The sequence below is a fragment of the Monodelphis domestica genome, chromosome 2, assembly GCF_027887165.1.
Source record: "Monodelphis domestica isolate mMonDom1 chromosome 2, mMonDom1.pri, whole genome shotgun sequence".
Lineage (NCBI taxonomy): Eukaryota > Metazoa > Chordata > Mammalia > Didelphimorphia > Didelphidae > Monodelphis > Monodelphis domestica.
This window is the reverse complement of record NC_077228.1, coordinates 289,271,990-289,294,624: the sequence shown is the minus strand read 5'-3', so window position 1 is coordinate 289,294,624 and position 22,635 is coordinate 289,271,990. Positions and strand designations below refer to the sequence as shown.

General features: G+C 34.7%; 1 protein-coding gene and 1 pseudogene across 10 annotated transcripts in view; one reads left to right on the top strand and one right to left on the bottom strand.

Moving 5' to 3' along the window:
- Positions 1-22,635, top strand: part of SUPT3H (SPT3 homolog, SAGA and STAGA complex component) — a 668,918-nt gene that overhangs the window by 347,988 nt on the left and 298,295 nt on the right. The gene's annotated exons all lie outside the window — the stretch shown is intronic.
- LOC130457598 (beta-1,4 N-acetylgalactosaminyltransferase 1-like) lies at positions 2,796-20,933 on the bottom strand (annotated as a pseudogene).

Below are 22,635 nucleotides of genomic sequence, written 5' to 3'. Positions count from 1 at the left end.
ACGAGTACAGTAGTCTTATGTTTGAAAAATGCAAAGATTTAAGTTTTGGGGATAATAATTCACTTTTTGGTAAAGAATTTTGGGTAAACTGGAAAGCAATCTGTCAGAAATTAGGTACAGACCAGTATATTACACCATTTACCAAGATAAGATCAAAATGAATACATGAGCTGAACATAAAGGGAGATACAGGTAAATTTAAAAAAGGAACATATTCTCTATCAGACTTACAAATAGGAGAATTTATGCACAAAAGAGAGATGGCATTTGACTTGTAAAATGGATACATTTAATTATATTAAATTAGATTTTTTGTACAAATAAAACCAATGTAGCCAAGATTATATGTAAAACAGAAAATCAGAAGGAAATTTTTATAGGCATTTTCTCAGATAAAAGTTTTATGTCTCAAATATATAAAGAACTTTGCAAAATTTATAAGAATTAGTCATTAACCAGTTGACAAAAGGTCAAATGATATAGAACAGGTAGTTTTTTGGATGAAGAAATCAAAGCTATGTATAGTCCTGTGGAAAAAAAAATGCTCTAACACATTACTGATTAGAGAAATGCAAACAACTCTGAGTTATCGTCTCACACCTATCCGATTGGGGAAAATGACAAATGTTGGAGGAGACGTGGAAAAATTGAAACATTAATACACTGTCAATGGAAATGTGAACTGTGAACTGATCCCTCCATTTTGGAGAACAATATGGAATTATTCCAAATGGGTTATAAAACTGGATACACCCTTGGACCCAGTCATATTTCTATTAGGTGTTTCCCATGATTATCAGGGGGAAAGTGAAAGAACCTGTTTCTTCTAAAACATTTATAGCTGTTCTTTTTCTAATAGTAAAGAATATGAAATTGAGGTGATACCCATCAACTGCGAATGTCTAAACAAATTGTGGTATATGATTGTGATAGAATACTTCTGAATAAGAAATGGTGAGCAAGTTGATTTTAGAAAATGGGAAAAGCCTTGTATGAAATCATGAGTGAAATGAGTATAACCAAGAGAACTTTGTGACTCATTAGTAAGGTTATTTAAATATGTGAGTTGTATTATATGTATATACATATGTATGATAATAAGAAGATAAGTATACCCTATTTATGCAGATAAGATATACTTTTCTGCCTAAGTACATATTTGCCTGTTGAAACAGCTTTTTGCATCTGTCGTAAGTTTCTAGAGGAAGGGACAATGTATTTACACAGTTCCTTGTAAATGAAAGGCTTAGTGAATGTTTTAAAAATGAGGTTCCTTTAAGCATTTATAATGTTAATATTTTTAAATTTTTAAATTTAGAATTGATAAAATATAATTCAAAATACAACACTAGAACTTTTCAAAGGTAGTCTAATAAATAAAGTTATACTTTTCCTCATTAAAATTGTGTTACATATTGTTGTATTTTGAAATGCTCATAATTTCTCATCACCTTCTCATCATGTTCTTTGGAGAACAAACTGAAAATCCTTTTCTTCAGGGCTTGTTAGTTCCTTTGTTCTTTAGGAACATTGTTGAAACTGGAAATAATTTTTTTCCTTATTTTGTCCAGATTGAAAATGACTGATCACTGTCCAGTCTGCATAGTCTAGAAAGGCAATTGTCTTGTATACTTCCTGATTCAAACTGAAGCCCTTTGTTAAAGAGCAAATGGAATATATTATGTTGTGTGACTGGATTAGATTATACATTTTTCCTTTTGGCAAGCATGAGTATTTGCAAAATTAATGTTTGAATTGCTTAATGGGAATTATAACAGTTTTGTATAGTTTGCCTAAATTTTAAAACCTACAAATTTATTTCTTGGGTTTTTTTTAAAAGTGAAAATGAAATAATTTCCATCCTTCATGGAGCAAATTGAATCTTAGAAATACATTCATATGGTGTGAGATAGCATGTACAAAAATAATAGTTCTATATTAATTGGTTCCAGGTGGTTTTCTAAAACGAATTTTTCAAATAAGTTCAAATTAAATTATAAATTTGGCATCAGAATCCTTCACTTTAGCTCAATGATGATGTTTTGGGGCCACATTAGATAATAATGAAGTATGATGATAATAAAGGCTGATAAAATTATATTGTTTTCCTTCCTTCCTTCCTTCCTTCCTTCCTTCCTTCCTTCCTTCCTTCCTTCCTTCCTTCCTTCCTTCCTTCCTTCCTTCCTTCCTTCCTTCCTTCCTTCCTTCCTTCCTTCCTTCCTTCCTTCCTTCCTTCCTTCCTTCCTTCCTTCCTTCCTTCCTTCCTTCCTTCCTTCCTTCCTTCCTTCCTTCCTTCCTTCCTTCCTTCCTTCCTTCCTTCCTTCCTTCCTTCCTTCCTTCCTTCCTTCCTTCCTTCCTCAAAGCTTTAGTACTTTATATTGAATGACATTCATTCTTAAGAGAAGAATCTGTGAACTTTTTTCCTAGAACGAACTTGCAGTTTCTATGAGTGAAGAGACATATCAGCATTATGTAGCTCCAGAAATCTATTAGCATGATAATTCAGAATAATTGTAATGTCATTCTCTACCACTAGTTTGACATTTTAAATTACATCTTAAAAATCAAGTGCTTAGATGTAGCACAACACATATGCAAAACTGAAATAATATTATGAAAAAATTTCCCTATAAATTATATATTAAAAAGTTATACATTATTATTTAGCTGTTAAAAGCAAACTAATTAGCCAATTAAGTGTAAATGTTTATCAGTAATTTTATTATTAGAATTCGATGTGTATAGTTGCTAAAAAGTCAACCTTAAAATCAGGAGGACCTGAGTTTAATTTCTGCTTTTGATACCAGTTCCAGGGGCAGTTAGGCAGCTACTATGTCCATTAAATCAGCCAGTGGTTACTGGGCCAGTCAATCTGAAGACATGCACTGGAGACAATGTTTGAATAAGAGCAGTTTGTGTTTGGCTATCTGGCTCTCATCTGTGGCCCCTGGATATCTATATTTGGTGTAAATCTCTGCCTCAGTTCCCCAAGGTACCCATGGCAGTTTCATCTTCGATGCATGATCCACCAAGTCAGAACACCGGCCTACTCTAAGGGAGCCAAGTCCATCCAGGAAAAATTCCAAATGGGATTTTATTATCAACTCAATGGAGTCGAGGATCAAAGGCGATCTCTCAAACCTTGTCCACCCGGGCCAAGAAGAAGTTGATGACACCATCAGTCACCACACAATTGGGGAAACCTAGGAGTTCATGCTGGAAGCTTCACCTTTGGATGAGGCAGTTTCCCAAGCCAGGGCCACCAGACTCTATGCTCATCAATTGTCGATAAGTTGTGGAGAAGCCTGTGATCTCCCAAACTGCTCCCCCCAAAAGTGATATTTTTGATACCCCTACTGAGTGTATGAACCTGTTGAAAAATCACCTAAATTCTCTGAACTCCCAGGAGCTCTCTAAGACTAGAAATTAAAGCATATCTGCCTTGAGAGAGTTTATTCACCATATAACAATGAAATCACAGAGCTAAATAAATACCCCCTTTCTGCTTGCACTCTTCAAAAAAAAATGTTACCACTTAGTATAAATGATCTTGGTATACCAAATCTCAGCCTTTCCAATATCTGTAGAGAGTTAACTTATTTTACTTCCTGGCCAGTTCCTCACTCTTCTGCTTCTACTTCTACTAACATTTTCATTTCTCCTTTTCTTCCTTTTCCCAGCCACAAACTTAGACTTTGCCTCCTGGAACTCTCAGCTGTAATAGATTTTCTGCTAGGAATTAGACTCCCATGACATCTTTAAACTATTTCATGCGTACATGCCCCTACATTTCTGTGTATCCCCACTTTTATCACAGCTCCTGGCATATAGTTAGCATGTAAAAAATGTTTGGTTTGTTTTTCTATCTATGTGTGTGTCTATCTGGTCAAATGTGTTGAATGTTAAGACTTCAAATTACAGTATATTATAGATTGTTCATGGCTTCACTGATTGGCCAAGTTTGATATTTTTCTTTTTTTTTTTTTTACTATTTACTTATTATATAACATAAAATATGTGATATAATAATAGTATAATACATATGATTTGTTAAAATATGGAATAAATCATATTAAATATCCTTTTCTAAAAAAGACAAATCTTCACATTAACTGTGTCCAAAAATCTGTCTCATTAAAAAAAAAAAGTTCTTCCTATCTCTCCAAGAAGGCAGATAGTATCAATAGGTTGTATATATGTTATCATATAATACATATTTCCCAGTTCATCATGCTGTGAAACAAAATGCATATTGCTTACAGTAGAGAAAAATTCATGGAGGAAATAAAGTGAAAGATAGTACATTTCAATCAGTATTCAGACTCCAAATGTCCTTCTATATCAGTGGATATACTTTTTTATCATGAGTCCTTTGGTGTTAACCTGGATCTTTGCCTTGATAATAGTTAAGTCATTTATAGTTGATCATTATACATTATTATTGTTACTGTTTACAGTGTTTTGGCTTACTTCATTTTGCATTAGTCCTTGTAAGTCTTTAAAACACCAAATCATAACAAATGATAAGTCATTTGTTTTTCTTCTGTGTTTCTATTCCCACAGTTCTTTCTGACAATGTGGATAGCACTCTTTCTCCTAACTCCCTTGGGATTGTCTTGTATTAGCAAAGTTCATTACATTGTATTCCACAGTGTTTCACTTTCTGTGTGTAATGTTCTCTTGGTTCCACTCATTTCATTCTGTATCAGTTTCTGGAGTTTCGTCCAATTCATACAGAAATCTTCCAGTTCATCATTCTTACAGCATAGTTGTATTCCATCTCCATCATATACAACAATTTGTTTAGTCATTCCCCAATCAAGGGACAACCACCCCCCTCATTTTCCAATTTTTGCCACCACAAAGAGCAAGGCTGTGTATATTTTTGTACAAACATTTTTCATTATTATCTCCTTATGGTACAAACCTAATAGTGGTACTGCTGGATCAAAGGGAATATATTCTTTTAAAGCCCTTTGGACAGAGTTCCAAATTGCCTTCTGGAATGGTTGAATCAATTCACAACTTGACCAGCAATGAAATAGTGTTCCAATTTTGCCACAACACCTCCAACAGTAATTATTTTCCTTTACTGTCATATTGGCCAATTTGCTACATGTTAGGTGGTACCTCAGTGTGTTTTGAGTTGCATTTCTCTAACTATGAGAGATTTAGAATACTTTTTCATTTCCTTATTAATAGTTTTCATTTCTTTAAGTGAAAACTGCCTATTTGTGTCCCTTGACCATTTGTAATCAGGGGAATGGCTTGATTTTTTTGTACAATTGACTTAACTCCTTATAAATTTGAAAATTATATCTTTGTTAGAAGTTTTTGTTATGAAGATTGTTTCCCAATTTGTTGCTTCCCTTCTAATTTTGTTCTAAACAAATTTTTGTTTGTACAAAAACCTTTTAATTTAATGTATACAAAATTATTCATTGTATAGTTTGTAATGTTCCCTATCTCTTGCTTGGTCCTAAATATTTCTTTTCTAATAGATCTGACAGGCATATTATTCTATGCTCACCTAATTTTTTTCATGATTTCATTCTTTATATTTAAGTCATTTACCCATTCTAAATTTATTTTGGTATAGGGTATGAGGTGTTAATCTAAATCTAATTTCTTCCATACTATTTTCCTATTTTCCCAGCAGTTGTCGTCCCATAGTGAGTTCTTGTCCCAAAAGCTGGGATCTTTGAGTTTATCAAACACTAGCCTGCTGAGATCATTTAACCCAAGTCTATTCCATTGATCCACCCTTCTGTTTCTTAGCCAGTACCATATTGTTTTTATGATCACTGATTTATAGTACAGTTTAATATCTGGTACTGCTAGGCCTCCATCCTTTACATTTTTTTTCATTAGTTCCCTTGATATTCTTGATTTTTTTGTTCTTCCATATGAACTTCATCATATTTTTTTCTAATTCTATAAAAAAAGTGTTTTTGGTATTTTGATAGATATGGCACTGAATAGATAAATCCATTTAGGTAGGATTGTCATTTTTATTATATTAGCTTGTCCTATTTATGAACAATTAATGTTTTTCTAATTGTTTATATCTCGTGTTATTTGTGTGAAAAGTGTTTTATAGTTGTATTCATATAATTCCTGAGTTTGTCTTGGGAGATAAATTCCCAAACATTTTTTATTGTATAGAGTGATTTTAAATGGAGTTTCTCTTTCGAAGTCTTGCTGCTGATTTTTATCAGAAAAAATAGAAATGGTCATGATTTATATGGATTTATTTTGTATACTACAACTTTGCTAAAATTGTTAATTATTTCCACTAGCTTTTTAGTTTATTTTCTCAGTTTCTCTAAGTATACCATCATATCATCTGGAAAGAGTGATAGTTTAACTTCCTCACTGTCTACTTTAATCTCTTTGGGGTTTTTTTCTTCCCTAATTGCTATAGCTAGTGTTTCTAGTACAATATTAAATAATAGTGGTGATAATTGGCATCGTTGCTTCTCTCCTGATATTAATGGGAAAGTTCCTAACTTATCCCTATTGCAGATGATACTCTCTGTTGGTTTTAAATGAATACTGTTTATTATTTTGAGGAAAGGCCCTTCCATTCCTATAATTTTTCGTGTTTTTAATAGGAATAGGTGTTGAATTTTTTCAGAGGCTTTTTCTCCACCTGTTGATATAATCATGTGATTTTTGTTAGTTTGGTTATTGATATGGTCAGTGATGTGCATGGTTTTCCTAATATTAAACCAACCTCTCATTCCTAGTATAAATCCCACCTGGACATAGTGGATAATCCTTGTGGTGACTTGCTTTTTGCTAGCATTTTATTTAGATTTTTGAATCTATGTTCATTAACGAGGTTTTGCTGTAATTTTCTTTCTCTGTTTTTGGTCTTTTTCTGTTTTGGAAATCAGTACTATATTTGTGTCATAAAATGAATTTGATAAGCCTCCTTTGCTTATTTTGACAAATAATTTGTGTAGCATCAGGATTAATTTTTCTCTAAATGTTTGATAGAATTAACTTGTGAATCCATCAGACCCTGGGGATTTTTTCTTGGGGAGTTCCTTGATGACTTGTTTAATTTCTTTTTCTGAGATGGGATTATTTAAGTATTCTATTTCCTCTTTTGGTAATCTATGCATTTTATATTTTTTGTATGATTTGTTCTTTCTATAGCAGCTAATATCCTTTTTTTCATCAGGATTCCCTTGAAATTGTCCTGGATTCTTGCCTTGTTGAAAATAGTCATTTATAGTTGATCATCATACATTATTGTTGTTACTGTGTATAACATTCTGATGATTCTGCTCACTTTATTTGCATCACTTCATGTACATTTTCCCATTTTTTTTGCCTTTTCTTGTGGTACAGTAGTATTATATTATAATCACATACTAATACTTGTTCAGCTATTTCTCAATTGATAGACATCCCTTCAGTTTCCAGTTCTTTGATACCACAAAATTATATTATGTAATTCTTACTTATATTACTGTCATTAATATAATATATTTTGTTTTTTCCATAAATTTTAGATATTAGACCTCTACCCATGAAGTTATTTATAAAAATTTGCCAAGTTTGATCTTCATATATTGACTTTTGTGAATATCTAGGTTAAAAGGAAATATAACATAACAACAGAATGAGGAGACATTAGTCACAGGGCTTCCTAATTTTGAGTAAAATTTTTATTGTCCACAAAGGTTATCTGATAGTGAAGGTGAAGGTGAAGCTATCTATGAATTGGTGAAACAAATGCAAGACTATGAGAAAAAATACATTGTGACATTACTAGAGAGATGTTAGATCTTGCTATACCACTTATAATATATGTTATCTTATGAGTAATCTGAAAACTCTTAGCATTCATCTCCTAATTCTTAATGGAAGTCAGTGGAAAAATTTTATTCTCATTGAAATTCCCACTTGAAAAATGCAGTATCTTTTCTACAAGACTGTTATCACATTTGTCACATTTTATATAATCTCTGATTTGCTTTCCTTTAAAATGCAGAAAAATGTTTGGGAAGTTTTTCTGACAATTATTTCAGACTATATGTATATTATATATCTTATAAATAGTGCAAAGTTACTAATATTCATTAGAAATATTGTCAAATTAACTATTGAAGAAAAACGCTGAAAACAATAGAGTAGCCACGATTCATGGAAAATAAGCAAGATCTTAGAGCATTCATGAGACTTGTGCAGATAAATATCCAAATCAAGACAGGACTGATTAGCACAGAGGGTAATACTCTTAATCCAGAGAAAAAATTTAGGCTGTTAGAAGAGAAGTAGCACACACAAGGACCAACTCTGGGTCACTAAGAGAACACAGATTCTGAAGTTAAGGAAGACAATATAAGGATAGATACAAAATAAATACATTGTCTTTTGTGGGGAAGAGAACCAACAATTGTGGGAGGTGGGGTGGCTCTCATGAAAGGCCCCATGTAAAGGGTGCTGCTTAGAAGAAGTCAAAGTAAACTAAGAATTCTGTAAATCTAATTTGAGGAACATTAAGGAGTCATGTAGCAAAAGATAAGGAGATCAGAGTTGGATCACTGTGGGTCAGGCTCATTAAGTGGGTGACTTGATGATACCATAAAGTCTAGAACAGGAGATGTTGGAAAAAAATTCCAGGTTGTGAAGTTTGTCTTCCATGTGTTCACTGAAAACACCTCTGGGCAGCTGGAATGTTGATCTTATTGTTCTCTTATTCATAAGTTATTTCTCTGTGGCTCATATAAAGAGCATCCCCACCCCTTCTCTTCTTCTGTCCCCTACTAAAAGGATGCTTGGTTGGGCTTTAAGAAAATGTGTTGTTGTTCCTTTTGTTATAGCACTGGATTCTGCAGTTAAAGCACCTGTAGTTTTTGGTCTTACTGAGACACAGATTTCAAGATTGCCACCTCCGTACATTCCTTTTAGTGTTAGATTATTTAGTTTCTAATTAATTTTTAATCTATGCTTCTATGATCCTTTATTAAATGCTATTTTATTGCTGTATAGTATAAAAATAATAAATAATGAGCTTAATAAAAATATAGATAGAAAACTCACCAATACAGGTTCAAAACTGTTCAGATACTTTTGATAGATGTAATCAAAAGTATCTTCAGTGATGAAGTGAAATTCGAATGTGAACTTCCTTTCAGGGCCAGGTACAAGGATGGTAAAGAGACTCTTATTATAAAAAATAAAATGTTTATTGAGATATATAAGGATAACAAGGATTTCTAATTCTAAGGAATTCTAAATCCACGCAAAGAAACTTCCTGGTTCCATAAGGAATCACTTCTCCTGTGTTTCACAGGCTACACTAATACTCCCTGATCTGACTAACCCAAAGTTATACTATCTAAATAAAAACTAACACTATTATCCTTATAATTCTTAACTTCACCTTCAAGTTATAAAATAACAAATGCTAGCTAGTTGAGTTTCAACAAGAATCAAGTTAGGACTCTGAGCCTTAACAGACTCAGAGTCCAAAACAAAGACCAGGTTTCTCTTTGGTCTCCTCAGATATAAACCAATTCATAAAAAATACACAAAATAGTTAATAGTGTTTCCCAAGTTGGGAAAGGAAAACACTAAGCTCCTTCAGATCTTTCCCTCAGAAAGAGAGAGAAAGATGTTACCTCCTTCAGCCTGAGAGTCTCTGAGTGTGTGTGTCTTTGCCAACTGCCAGAGGCCAACTCCCAACTCCCAGGGACCATAATTGACAGTAAAATGGTTATAACTGTCAACATCTGAAATCAACATGCTCTGTCAGCTCTGCTTCAAATTCCAATTTTTTTCTCAAGCCAGCCACTCTACTAATCAAACAATACTTATTTTATAATATCATCCTTACAATTTTCTTAAAAAGGTACATTTAATAGTTATGCATTTGGTTGTGAAGGTTTTATTCCCCAAATCATGGTCACTTTTTATGAAAGGGCCATATACAACTGAGGAAAGGTATATTCCTTTCTGTTCCCATTTAGTTTTCTCCAAAGGTCTATCATATCTAACTTTTCAAAAATTCTCTTCAACACCTTTACTTTTTTCTAATTTATCATGTGGCTAGATTCATCTAGCTTTGAAAGAGGAAAGTTGTTTCACTATCTATTTACTTTTGTATGTTTCCTTTAAGAATCTGGATGCTGTGTCATTTGGTGAATTTGTGTTTAGTATTGATGATATTACTTTATGGTCTGTGGTTCTTCTTAACAAGATGGTAGTATTTCTGCTCTTAAGTAGGTCTATTTTTGCTTTTGCTTAATCTGAGTTCATGATTGCTGTCCCTGCCTTTATTACATCAGGTTTATTACATAAAGATTTTGGAGGTCCACTCTTACCTCCCAATCTCACTAATTAAATCTCACCCCTAATAATGTTCAACTTGCCAGCACTGAATCTCCTATAGCAATTACTGCAACCATACTGATCAACGATTAGGTTAATTTACTCTGCAATATTTGTGCTCTGTGTTCTTCCTAAATACCTCACAGATTTGTGATAATTTGCTTCATCTCATTTACCCTTTTTTCAGGGTAACAGCTGTGGAGAACATATTATTAAATGAAAATAGCTTTCTGTAAGTTTCCCCATTCCTAGCCCTACAGTATCTTAATACTCTGCCATTTTTCATATACCATTTCCATGTTTTATTATTAGTGTAGAAAAAAACAAGAATTAACATTATAGATAAGTCAGTTATTTTGTTTTTTTGCTATATTACTTTTTGGTGAATTAGAATGATGCTTTATAATTAATTCTATAGGAAGTATCCTTGTATAGTGGATAGAGCCTTAGAATTAAAATCAAAAAGACTTTCTAATTTTGTCTCTAATACTTATTATCTATATGACCATGGATAGGTCACTTATTCTATTTAAATATTAATTTCTTCATTTTTGAAATTAGAATATCTTTGACAAAGCAGGGTCTCTTGAGGATACAGTGATACAATGTATGCAAAATGTTTTGCAGATATATAAGTATAAATTATTATTATTGCCATTATTAATTCATATTCTTAGGTAAATGATATCCTAGTTTATATCTACTTAACTCTTGGGATGTATTGTGAAAATCCTTCAAAACTGTCAAAACAAAATCTTTTTAATTGAAACTTTAAAACAAAATGTCTTATAGGCTAAATAATTCATTGTTAGATAATTTAGCTCCCATAAATTTTTTATTATCTTAAGCATCTAAAATACAATTCTAAATTTAAAAACTTGTTAATAATATTTGTTGTTATGATGTTTTAGAGGATGGGGGAGAATAAAACAGGTATTAAGAAACCACAGTTGAGGGGATACTTTGTATCTCTTATATTCCAAACAAGTTGGAATTTGCTAACCTCATGTTATCTGTGATGATCTCTTCTTAACTTGTTCCTTATCAACCTTATCAATCATACATATTCATTAAATGATGCCAGTGTTTCCTTTTTGCACAAAGCAGGTAAAATCATATGCTTGTATGTGGTTGGAAGGAGTGTAAATTCAAGAGTAGTGATAATTTACATGTGTTTATGACTGTCTCATTGCTCTAAGCAGCCAAACATAACCAAACTTCTCCAGTTTTTTCCTCCCTAAACACAGTGGGTAATTTGGGCTGGTCAAATATTGGATCATGATGACATAAACAGTATGATGTCTGTATTTGCATGTGCTGTCTAGTGCCAGTGTGGATGACTAGAGTGCACATTAGTCCTCAAACCTGGTATTCACTCTAATTATAATTATGAGAAATACTTTGGAACTATAGTGATAGTTACCTTATAAATAACCAGTTAAATATGTGGGTAGAGGAAAAAGAAAAGCTATTTCTTTTAGAAAGAAAAGTCATCCAGGGCCTTACACCAAGTGATAGTCACATACTGTCCATTCCAAAGTAATGTCAATTACCTGGGGTAGGAAAAAGACTGAAAAGCCAGAACTAATAAAAAAAAAATGTAACTGAGACCACAGCAATTATTTAACCACAGCATCCAGAATAATCTAACCACATTAGAGTTGTAGCCAGCAGTAAGTACTGAAATGTTGAAAGCTACTAAAGCATCCAAAAAGACACACATGGCACTAAAGAAATGTCTCTTTGTCCTTACTTTCTGTTTGGTTCCTGGACACCCCATGGGTAAGATTTTCTTGGGGGACTTGTCTTCTTGGGGGCTGGGGTGGAACTGGTTCTTGATTCTGCCTGCTGCAAATTATTGCCAAGCAGTCTTCCTTTATTTCTTCCCCTTGGGATCCCTTTGATGAAAATATAAATTGCTTCTTTTCCCATTTTCCTTAATCAGAACTTTCTCGTTTTGAAAACAGGTTATTGGAGAACAGTGACATATTCTATTAAATATATGTAATATGAACAACCTAAAATAATATCTTGCTAATACTTAAGGAAATATTTCCATTCTTTTTTTCTCTTCATAAGGCTCTGGAATATTTACCTGGAAAAATTATCTTATAGGTATGTGTGACTTGGTATAAGAAAAAGAACCATGATTTCATCATTATATGGAACTGTTGGATGAGCATATTCCTACTAATACACAACAGCACATTCTTTGAAATAGATATCCTTAGAGAGTATTCAGTGACTTTCCTAGGTGTTATGTAGCCAGTATGTATGAGAAGTAACAGTTCAATGTAGGATTTCCTGGCTTTAAGACCAGCTCTCTACTCATTTTACCATGCTACCTTTTATGTAGACCTGAGAGTGAATAAAATTGATTAACTCTCCTCTCTCCATTTGTACTATTTCCTTTCCAAATATCTACTTTCCTATTCATTTATCTTTTCTCTTAATTTTATGTTTACCACAATATTTACAATTTGAATGGTTACCCTTATGGGTCTTGCCTCAAATTAGAGAAGCTGAAAAACTTGGGGACTGATAGATAATTGCTGTCACAGACATAGAATCAAAGGACTTTTTTCATTTGGTCCAAAGTTAAGATTTCAACCATATGAGCAAGTCAGTACAGACTAACACAGATTCAGTTCTCTTTATAGTTACAAAGTATTTGCATAGATATAAATGATATATTTCCCTTCCTTTTACTCCATTTACACCATATCCACTATAGTTCATTCCCTTACCACCTCTCTCCTCAGCCTTTGTCTCCCTGCCTCTAATCATATGTAAGTGATATTGCTAAATACATGTTCTTATCCTCTCACTCCTGCTCAGCCATTTCCAATGGTTCTCAGTCACTATTAGGAACAAATATGAGTTCATTTGTTTGAAAGCTCTTCAAAGTGTGACCCAGTTCTTTGCATTCTTTAATACTGTTGATCAACCGCTTTTTGATACTGTCGACTCTTTAGGTTGTCAGGACAACATTTTCTCTTGATTCTCCTACCTAGCAGTCAGCTTCTCCTCCATATCTCACCCACAAATCATAGGTGTCCCACAGGGCTCTGTCTTATGCTTCGCTCCTCTCCTTTTATTCTATTTCACTTGGTAATCTCAGCTTCCATGGATTTAATTACCATCTGGATGCTAATGATTCTTAAATCTACCTATCTTACCTATTACCTCTTTGCTGACTTTCAGTCTTGAATCCCCAACATTCTTTCATATATCTCAAGTTGGATTCTGGTAAAACTATTAAATATGTGAAACAGAACTCATTATCTTTCCTTTTAAATACTTTCTCCTTTCTATCTTCCCTATTATTGTAGTGGGCAATACTACCCCCCACTTCCTTAGGTTTGCAATCTATATATCATCCTCAGTTCCTTACTGCCTTTTACCCTTTTTATCTTTCTGTTGCTGAAGCCTTTTAATTTTACCTTTGTAATTTCTCTTTTTAAAAAAGTATTTAATTAATATTTAATAAATTAAAAAATTTATTTAATTGATTCATTTGGATTCATATTTTTTCATGTTTACATGATTCATGTTATTTCCCTCCCCTTTTCTCTCCCTTTCCCTGAGCTAATGAGCAATTCCAATGGGTTTTACATGTATCATTGTTCAAAACTTATTTCCATATTAATAATTATATTTGGAATAGAGTGATAATTTAAAGTCAACATCCCCAATCATATACCCATCGAACCATGTGATCAAGCAAATGATTTTCTTCTGCATTTCTGCTCCCACAGTTCTTTCTCTGGATGTGGATAGTGTTCTTTCTCATAAGTCCCTCAGAATTGTCTTGGATCATTTCATAGTAGATCATTGCTAGTAGAAAAGTCTGTTATATTTGATTGTGTCATAATATATCAGTCTCTGTGTACAATGTTCTCCTGGTTCTGCTCCTCTCACTCTGTAGCAATTCCTGGAGGTCATTCTACTTCACATGGAATTCCTCCAGTTCATTATTCCTTTAGCACATCACCATCAGAAACCACAGTTTGTTCATTCAGCCATTCCCCAATCAATGGACACCCCTCATTTTCCATTTTTTTTTACCACCACAAAGAGCACGGCTATGAATATTTTTGTACAAGTCTTTTTCCTCGTTATCTCTTTGGTGTACAAATCCAGCAGTGATATGGCTGGGTCAAAGGGTAATCATTTTTTTAGAACCCTTTGTGAATAGTTCCAAATTGCTGTCCAGAATGTTTGGAACAATTCACAACTCCACCAGCTATCTATTAGTGTCCCAATTTTGCCACATCCCCTCCAACATTTATCACTTTCCTTTGCTACCATATTGGCTAATCTGCTAGGTGGTGCCTCAGAGTTGTTTTAATTTGCATTTTTGTAATCAGGGAAGGATTTAGAACACTTCATGTGCTTATTGATAGTTTTGATTTCATCATGTTAAAACTGCCTATTTGTGTCCTTCGACCATTTGTCATTTTGGGAATGGCTTGATTTTTTATAAATATGACTTACTTCCTTATATATTGGAAATTAAACTTTTGTCAAAGAATTTTCTTATAAAAATGTTCTCCCAGTTTGTTGCTTTCCTTCTCACTTTGGTTGCATTGATTTTGTTTTTACAAAAACCTTTTAATTTAATGTAATCAATTATTCATTTTACATTTTGCAATGTTCTGTATTTCTTAGTTGGTCTTAAATTCTTTCCTTTCTCATAAGATCTGACAGATTTACATTTCCATGTTCACCTAATTTATTATTTCACTTTTTATATTTAAGTCATTTACCCATTTTGAATTTATCTTGGCAGAGGGTGTGATATGTTGATCTAAACCTAATTTTTCCCATACTGTTTTCTAATTTTCCCAGCAGTTTTTGACTTATCTTATCTCAGAAACTGAGATCTTTGGGTTTATTGAACACTAGCTTGCTGAGGTCATTTATCCCTAGTCTATACCACTGATCCACTGTGGAAAGGAAAACTGAATCAAGCTTTGGTCTTTCGGCCACTGAAGTGGAGGAGAGAGCAGTTGGAATGTTAGATTGAAGATTTATTGGCAGTCATGACAGTTGGAGTGGGGAGGAGTTACTTAGAAAGTGACAGTTTCTCTAGAGTGTTCACTCTTTCCTGGCTCTCAGACTAGAAGGAGTGCTCTCTCCCTAACTCTGGTTAGAAACACCCCTATTCCTGGATTTTTCCCAACTGTGTGCTCTACCTGGAATCCTGTAATTGTGTCATTGAACAAAAGGATTTAAGGGGAGCTATTTGAAGTATAAGACATTAGCCCGAAGAGACAGGCTCAACCAGCTCTGAAGGTGAGATTATCTTTTTCCACTTGCTGTCTATTGCTAAGACTTTGAACTTAAGCAAGCTAGCACAGATATACCATAGACAGGAATAAAAGAAACCCTCCACAAGTTTGCGAGGCCTGGCCTCAGCTCAAAAGCTGAGACGCAAACCCAATCTGTGGCAAAGTATAGGGCAATTCCAATTCCCTCTACCCTAACACCTTCCCACCTTGAAGTTGTTATTAAATTCATCTATAATTAATAAAATGTAGTCAGATATCTTTGTAAGGGTGAGGGGACCCTGGAGAGAGTAAGGGTTTTTAGGGGAGAAGGTTCTCTGTAACCTCAAGTACCCAAATCTTGAGGTACATATCTGTGCCTCTTCCCTCTTTCACCTGTGGTATAATAGGTCCTCAGAATATTTGCTTACACCACCTTTCTGTCTCATAGCTAGTATATAATTTTGATGATCATAGCTATATAGTACAGTTTAAGATCTGGTACTGCCATCCTTCATGTTTTTTTCATTAGTTCCCTTGATATTATTGATCTTTTGTTCTTCAAAATAAACTTTGTTATAATTCTTTCTAATTCTATAAAAAAAAGATTTTCAGTAGTTTTATAGGTATGGAACTGAATAAGTAAATTAATTAATATGGGTAGGATAGTAATTTTTATTATATTAGTTTGTCCTACACATGAACAATTAATGTTTTTCCAATTATTTATTTAGATCTAGTTTTAATTGTATAGGAAGTGTTTTGTAGTTGTGTTCATCTAATTCCTGTTTCTTGGCAGATAGATTCCTAAATATTTTATACTTTGCCAAGGGTTTTTACTTATTTTTGTTTGTTTGTTTTTTTAGATTTTATTTAATTGATTAAATTAGAATATTTTTCCAGGATTACAAAAATCATGTTCTTTTCCTCCCCTCCCCCGAGCCTCTTCCCATAGTCAACACACAATTCCACTGGGTTTTACATATGTCATTGGTCAAGATCTATTTCCATATTATTGATATTTGCAGTAGGTTGATCATTTAAGGTTTATAACCCCACTTGTAAGCCCATTGACCCATGTTATCAAGCAGTTGTTTTTGTTTTGTGTTTCTACTCCCACGGATCTTACTGTGAATGTGGATAGTGTTCTTTCTCGTAAGTCCTTCAGAATTGTCCAGGATCATTGCATTGCTTCTAGTAGAGAAGTCCATTACATTCGATTTTACCACATTGATCAATCTCTGTGTACAATGTTCTCCTGGTTCTGCTCCTCTCACTGCATCAATTCCTGGGTGTCATTCCAGTTCCCATGGAATTCCTCCAGTTCATTGTTTCTTTGAGCACAATAGTATTGCATCACTAGCAGATACCACAATTTGTTCAGCCATTCCCCAATCAAAGGGCATCCCCTCATTTTCTAATTCTTTGCCATCACAAAGAGCGTAGCTATGAATATTTTTGTATGAGTCTTTTTCCTTATTATCTCTTTGTGTTACTAACCCAGCAGTACTATGGCTGGATCAAAGAGTAGGCAGTCTTTTAGTGCCCTTTGGGCATAGTTCCAACTTGCCTTCCAGAATGGTTGGATCACAACTCCATCAACAACTTAGCTGTCATGTTAGCCAATCTGCTAAGTGTGAGGTGGTATCTCAGAATTGTTTTGATTTGTATTCCTACTATTTGACAAAAACTGCTGGGAAAATTGGAAAACAATTTGGAAGAGATTAAGGTTTGTAGTAGTCTCTTGGTGACCGAGAATGACTATTGTCTTTGTGCGTTTTCATCTACGGTGTACCCTCATGTTGCTTTGGAGTCCAAAGGCTGAGGCGCACAGTTTGTGGCACATGGGGCATGGGATGCCAGTTGTTACGGGAGGTGTAGTTGTGGCCTGGTGTCGGCGTTCACGCGCAGTGGCAAGATGTCAACTATGCTCATCTTCAAAGGTGGTGGCGGCATGGTTAATGTGGATTTGCCAGCTGCTTCTGACAGAGGCAGTGAGTTCTAGTTGCTTTGGTGTAATGCCAGCCCACATCAAGTTTGACTTTAGCTGATCCTTGAATCTTTTCTTTGGTCGGCCTTGTTTCCTGAGTCCAGCTGACAGTTCACCATAGAATACCTGTCTTGGTATTCACTGTGGGTCCATGTGGATGACGTGTCCAGACCAGCGTAGCTGGGTTTTGAGGACCATGACTTCGATGCTGGTGGAGTTGGCTCTGTCGAGGGCTTCTTGATTGGTGATTCGGTCTTGCCATCGGATCCTGATGATTGACAGGAGGGAGCGTTGATGGAATTGCTCCAGCTGTTTCATGTGCTTCCGATACAGTGTCCATGTCTCGCAACTGTACAGGAGCGAGCTGAGGACCACTGCGTTGTACACTTTGAGCTTTGTTGAAGTGCTTACACCTCTGTGTTGGAGGACTTTGCAGCGCAGCCGCCCAAGTGCCTGGCTGGCCTTTTGGATCCTGGCATTAATCTCATGGTCTAGGGACCCATCGTTGGCGATGGTGCTGCCCAGGTACTTGAAAGTGTTGACATTAGAAAGCTGCATGCCGTTGATTGTAATGCACGGCTGGTTCATTGGCCTCCCTGGTGCAGGTTGGAACAGCACCTCTGTTTTGCTGAGGCTGATAGTCAGGCCAAACAGTTTTGTTGCGGTAGAGAACCTGTCCACAGTGGCTTGAAGATGATTTTCTTGGTGGGCCATGAGAGCACAGTCATCTGCAAAGAGAGCTTCCAGGATGAGTCTCTCTGTTGTCTTTGTTTTTGCAGTCAAGAGGCGAAGGTCGAATAGTGAGCCATCCAGTTGGTATTTGATGTAGACGCCCAGGTCTAGATCCATCACAGCATGTCATAATACTTGGGTGAAGAATAGGGTGAATAGCACCGGAGTAAGGACACAACCTTGTTTCACGCCATTAGAGATGTTGAAGAGATCAGAAGTCTCTCCACCAGATAGGACTTCCCCTGTCATGTTGACATGAAAGAGCTGGATCAGTTTGACGAATTTAGATAACCTCTAACACCCTATACCAAGATAAACTTAGAATGGGTGAATGACTTGAATATAAAGAAGGAAAATATAAGTAAATTAGGTGTAACACAGAATAGTATACTTGTCAGATCTTTGGGAAAGGAAAGATTTTAAGAACAAGCAAGAGTTAGAAAAAATTACAAAGGGGGCAGCTGGGTAGCTCAGTGGATTGAGAGCCAGGCCTAGAGACAGGAGTTCCTAGGTTCAAATTGGGCCTCAGACACTTCCCAGCTGTGTGACCCTGGGCAAGTCACTTGACCCTCATTGCCTAGCCCTTATCACTCTTCTGCCTTGGAGCCAATATACAGTATTGACTCTAAGACAGAAGGTAAAGGTTTAAAGGGGAAAAAAAAGAAAAAATTACAAAATGTAAAGTTAATAATTTTGATCACTTTAAATGAAAAAGTTTTTGTACAAACAAAACCAATGAAACCAAAATTAGAAAGGAAGCAACAAATTGGGAAGAAATCTTCATAACAAAAACCTCTGACAAAGGTCTAATTACTCATATTTATAAAGAGCTAGATCAGTTGTACAAAAAAATCAAGCCATTCCAATAAATGGTCAAGGGACATGATTAGGCAATTTTCAGATAAAGAAATCAAAACTTATCAATAAACACATGAAAAATGTTCTTAATCTCTTATAATCAGAGAAATGAAAGTTGATTTTAAAAGGAATCTCTCTTTTTAACTCTTGCTGCTGCGTCGTTGGAAAAATATAGAAATGCTGATGATTTCTGTGGGTTTATTTTGTATCCTGCAACTTTGATAAAATTGTTAATTATTTCCACTAGCTTTTCAGTTGATTCTCTAGGATATCATCCATATCATCTGTAAAAAATGATAGTTTAGTCTCCTCATTGCTTCAATATCTCTTGAAAATGCTCTCATCTCTAATATTGTGGACATGCTAGTACAGGTCTCATCACTTCATGTCTGAACTTTTGAAGTAGCTGGCTGGTGGGTCTTCCTGCCATAAGTCTCTCCATTCCATCCTTCATTCATTCATTAAAGTAATCTTTCTAAAATGCAAGTCCTACCATTTCTGGTTTTTTTTTTCTTGGAAGCAATATAAATCCATTGGAGTTCATTAAGAAAGAAGTGGGGATAAACCTGGATTTAGGATTTTCAAATCTGGCCTCCTATACTTATTAACTATGTGATGCTGGGCAAGTCAGTAACCTCTGTCTATCTCAGTTTTCTTAACTATAAAGATAATAATTGGATCTACCTTCAGATTTATTGTGAGGCTAAAATGAGATAATATTTGTATAGTGTTTAGTACAATGCCTGGAATATCAGAGGTACCTAATCAATATTCATTCCATCTCTCTCTACAAGTCCCACCTATATGTCATGTATTTTCTGATTCTTTTAGCAACCAATGTCGACCTTCCCATCCACCTAGTTACCTTGTATTTGTATTATATATACTTATATGGAGATAAGTTGTCTTCCCTTATAGATTACAGCTTCTGGAGGGCAAAAAGTTTTTAATTTCTCAGTACCTGGCATAGTGTCTGGCACATAATAGGTACTTAGCATTATATTTGTTGATTAAATAATTGATTACATATGGTGTAATAGAGAGAGAAGGAGAGGAGGGAACTTGAAAGATGCTGGGAACAGAAAACCAGCTGCTTTTGGGGACTGATTTCTGGGTAGCACCTTCCATTTTCCTCCACTATTCTGGACAGCTTTAATATAGTCAGTCCTGATCAGACCAAAGGATGTCAACCCCTCCCAGCCTCTTCTTTTGATTTGAAAATTCACCCTCCTATTTCATAAACTTTCAGACAGTTCTTCTGTAATTTAAATTATCTAATTTATTTTCTTGAAAGGAAGAGAGAGAGAAAGGGTAGAAGGTAGAGGGTAGAGGGACACAGGGAGATCCCTGCTAACTATTTCATATGACCACTTTTGATGGTGGGATCAAAACTGTCTTCAAGGGATAAATAGCTTGAGTTCTCCTAAGGGAAATTATAATCTAGGCTGATCTTCAGTTTAGGGCAAGAAACTTTCATTCAGCTCAGCCAGGCAAAAGTGGTATTAGAAGAGTAATTCTCCTAACCAGCTCATTCCCAGAGTCTTAGATAAGAGGCTGACCAGAATACTCTCTTTGGCCAACAGTCTTTCCTTTTGAATCTTCAATGGAATTCTCCCTTCCCCTGCTGGTCCTGAATGTTCAATTGCCCATCCAGACACATTTTCTTCAACCTGTGCAGGTCTCCCTTGTTCTTGGCAAATTCCTTGTTGATTGAATAATTGGTTACATATGATCATATGGCTATTGTATGTAAGAAGCAAAACACAGGTATTTCTTACTCTAGGATTGGCATTGGATCAAGAATTAGCCACAAAGAATAGTTCATTAATTTCAATGGCAGAACTCAAGATGACAATTTCATAGTTAAAAAATACCAAGATGCTTATTTCCAAATATTCTTTATCAGTTCTGATGAAATATTCCAAGTTCACCTGATTATTTCTTTCTGATTATGCATCATAGCAAATGGTAGTGAACTGCTAAAGCCATTTTCATCTGCACCAAATCCTCAAAACAACTGGAAGCTTTATGGAAACTTTATTTCCATCTTTAGTTAGTTCTATGTTCTTTCTATATATAGAATAGTTTCATTTCTTACAAGAATCCTTAAGGGAGGAGGAATAAAGAAAGGACAATTCAAATAAACAAATCTTTATTAAACATCTAAATAATGCTAAGTGATAAGGATAACAAAGATAAAAAATATGAAAAAAAAACTTGGCCTTTACAGACCTTTCAAGTTGGATATGAAATGTACACAGCTAAATGTGGCCAAAGGCAGGGACTGATGAGGACAAAATACTGTATAAAATTTTGTGGGAGGAGCCACTTTCCACTGAGGTGAAGAAGAGACCAAAAAAAGACTAGTCTAGTAGAAAACAATTCTAGAGTTCACAAAATTACAAGTGATATAATTTCCCACATTCATGAGTAAAGAAGACCATATATAAGCCAAAAAAGCTGCTATAACATGGTGTGGTAGATGAGTAGAGTATTTGGGGGAGGGATTTGTTTAAATTTAGCTTATTGATACTGAGTGACCCTTGACAAGTCATCTCTTGACCTTCAGTTTTCTTATCTATGAAATGAAGGTAATGATCTCTCACACCTTTTTCTGATCTAAATTCTTTGACCTGACTTAAAAATATTTATGATTTTTTTGTTTTGTTTTGTGCATAATCCATCAGAGCAAACTGAAACTTCTTTGTAGATAAGTAGAATTATCTTTAATAAATTTCTGTGGTCAACAAAATTCCATGACCTGCTGCCCATTTTTCTAGTGTTGAACTTCCCCAAACTTAGTTAGTTTGATCCTTGAAAAACAAGTGGACTGGTATGAAGCTTTTCTGACTTTGTGCTAATTGCTATAACTTGTCCTCTGTTGTCATAGCATAGCCTTCAAAAGTTGTCACCTCCACACCACAATGAATATTGGAGTAACGTTTCAGTGGAGAATTTTGGTTTCATTTTGCAAACGGGATTTGATTTGTAAAACCTTGATTTGCATGCAGCTTTTGCAAAATACACTGCATTAAGCAAGCTTCTTCTGTTGAAGACAGTTCTGTGTAGCAAAATTATTTCTAGAGATGGCTTGTACTGAGTGCTTTATTTAAATGATTTCAAATAAATCTCCTTTGGCAAATATAGCCTACAGAACAATTTCTTTCTTTTACTTTCCCGGTCTATGTTATGTTCATTTTGTAGGATAAAAAAGTGTTGTTGACTTATATCTGAACTTTTCACAATTTCATTTCTGTCACGTAGCAATTTATTCTTTATATCTACTTGAAAAGGTAGAATTGCAGTAGCCTGAGGAGGGCTTGAATGTTAGGCTGAGGAATTTTATTTTTCCAGATGTAAATAAACTTTAGACTAGACTTTGCATGAGTATTTTGTATTTGAGCATGATCTGATCCTGATCCTACTATTATACCCTTT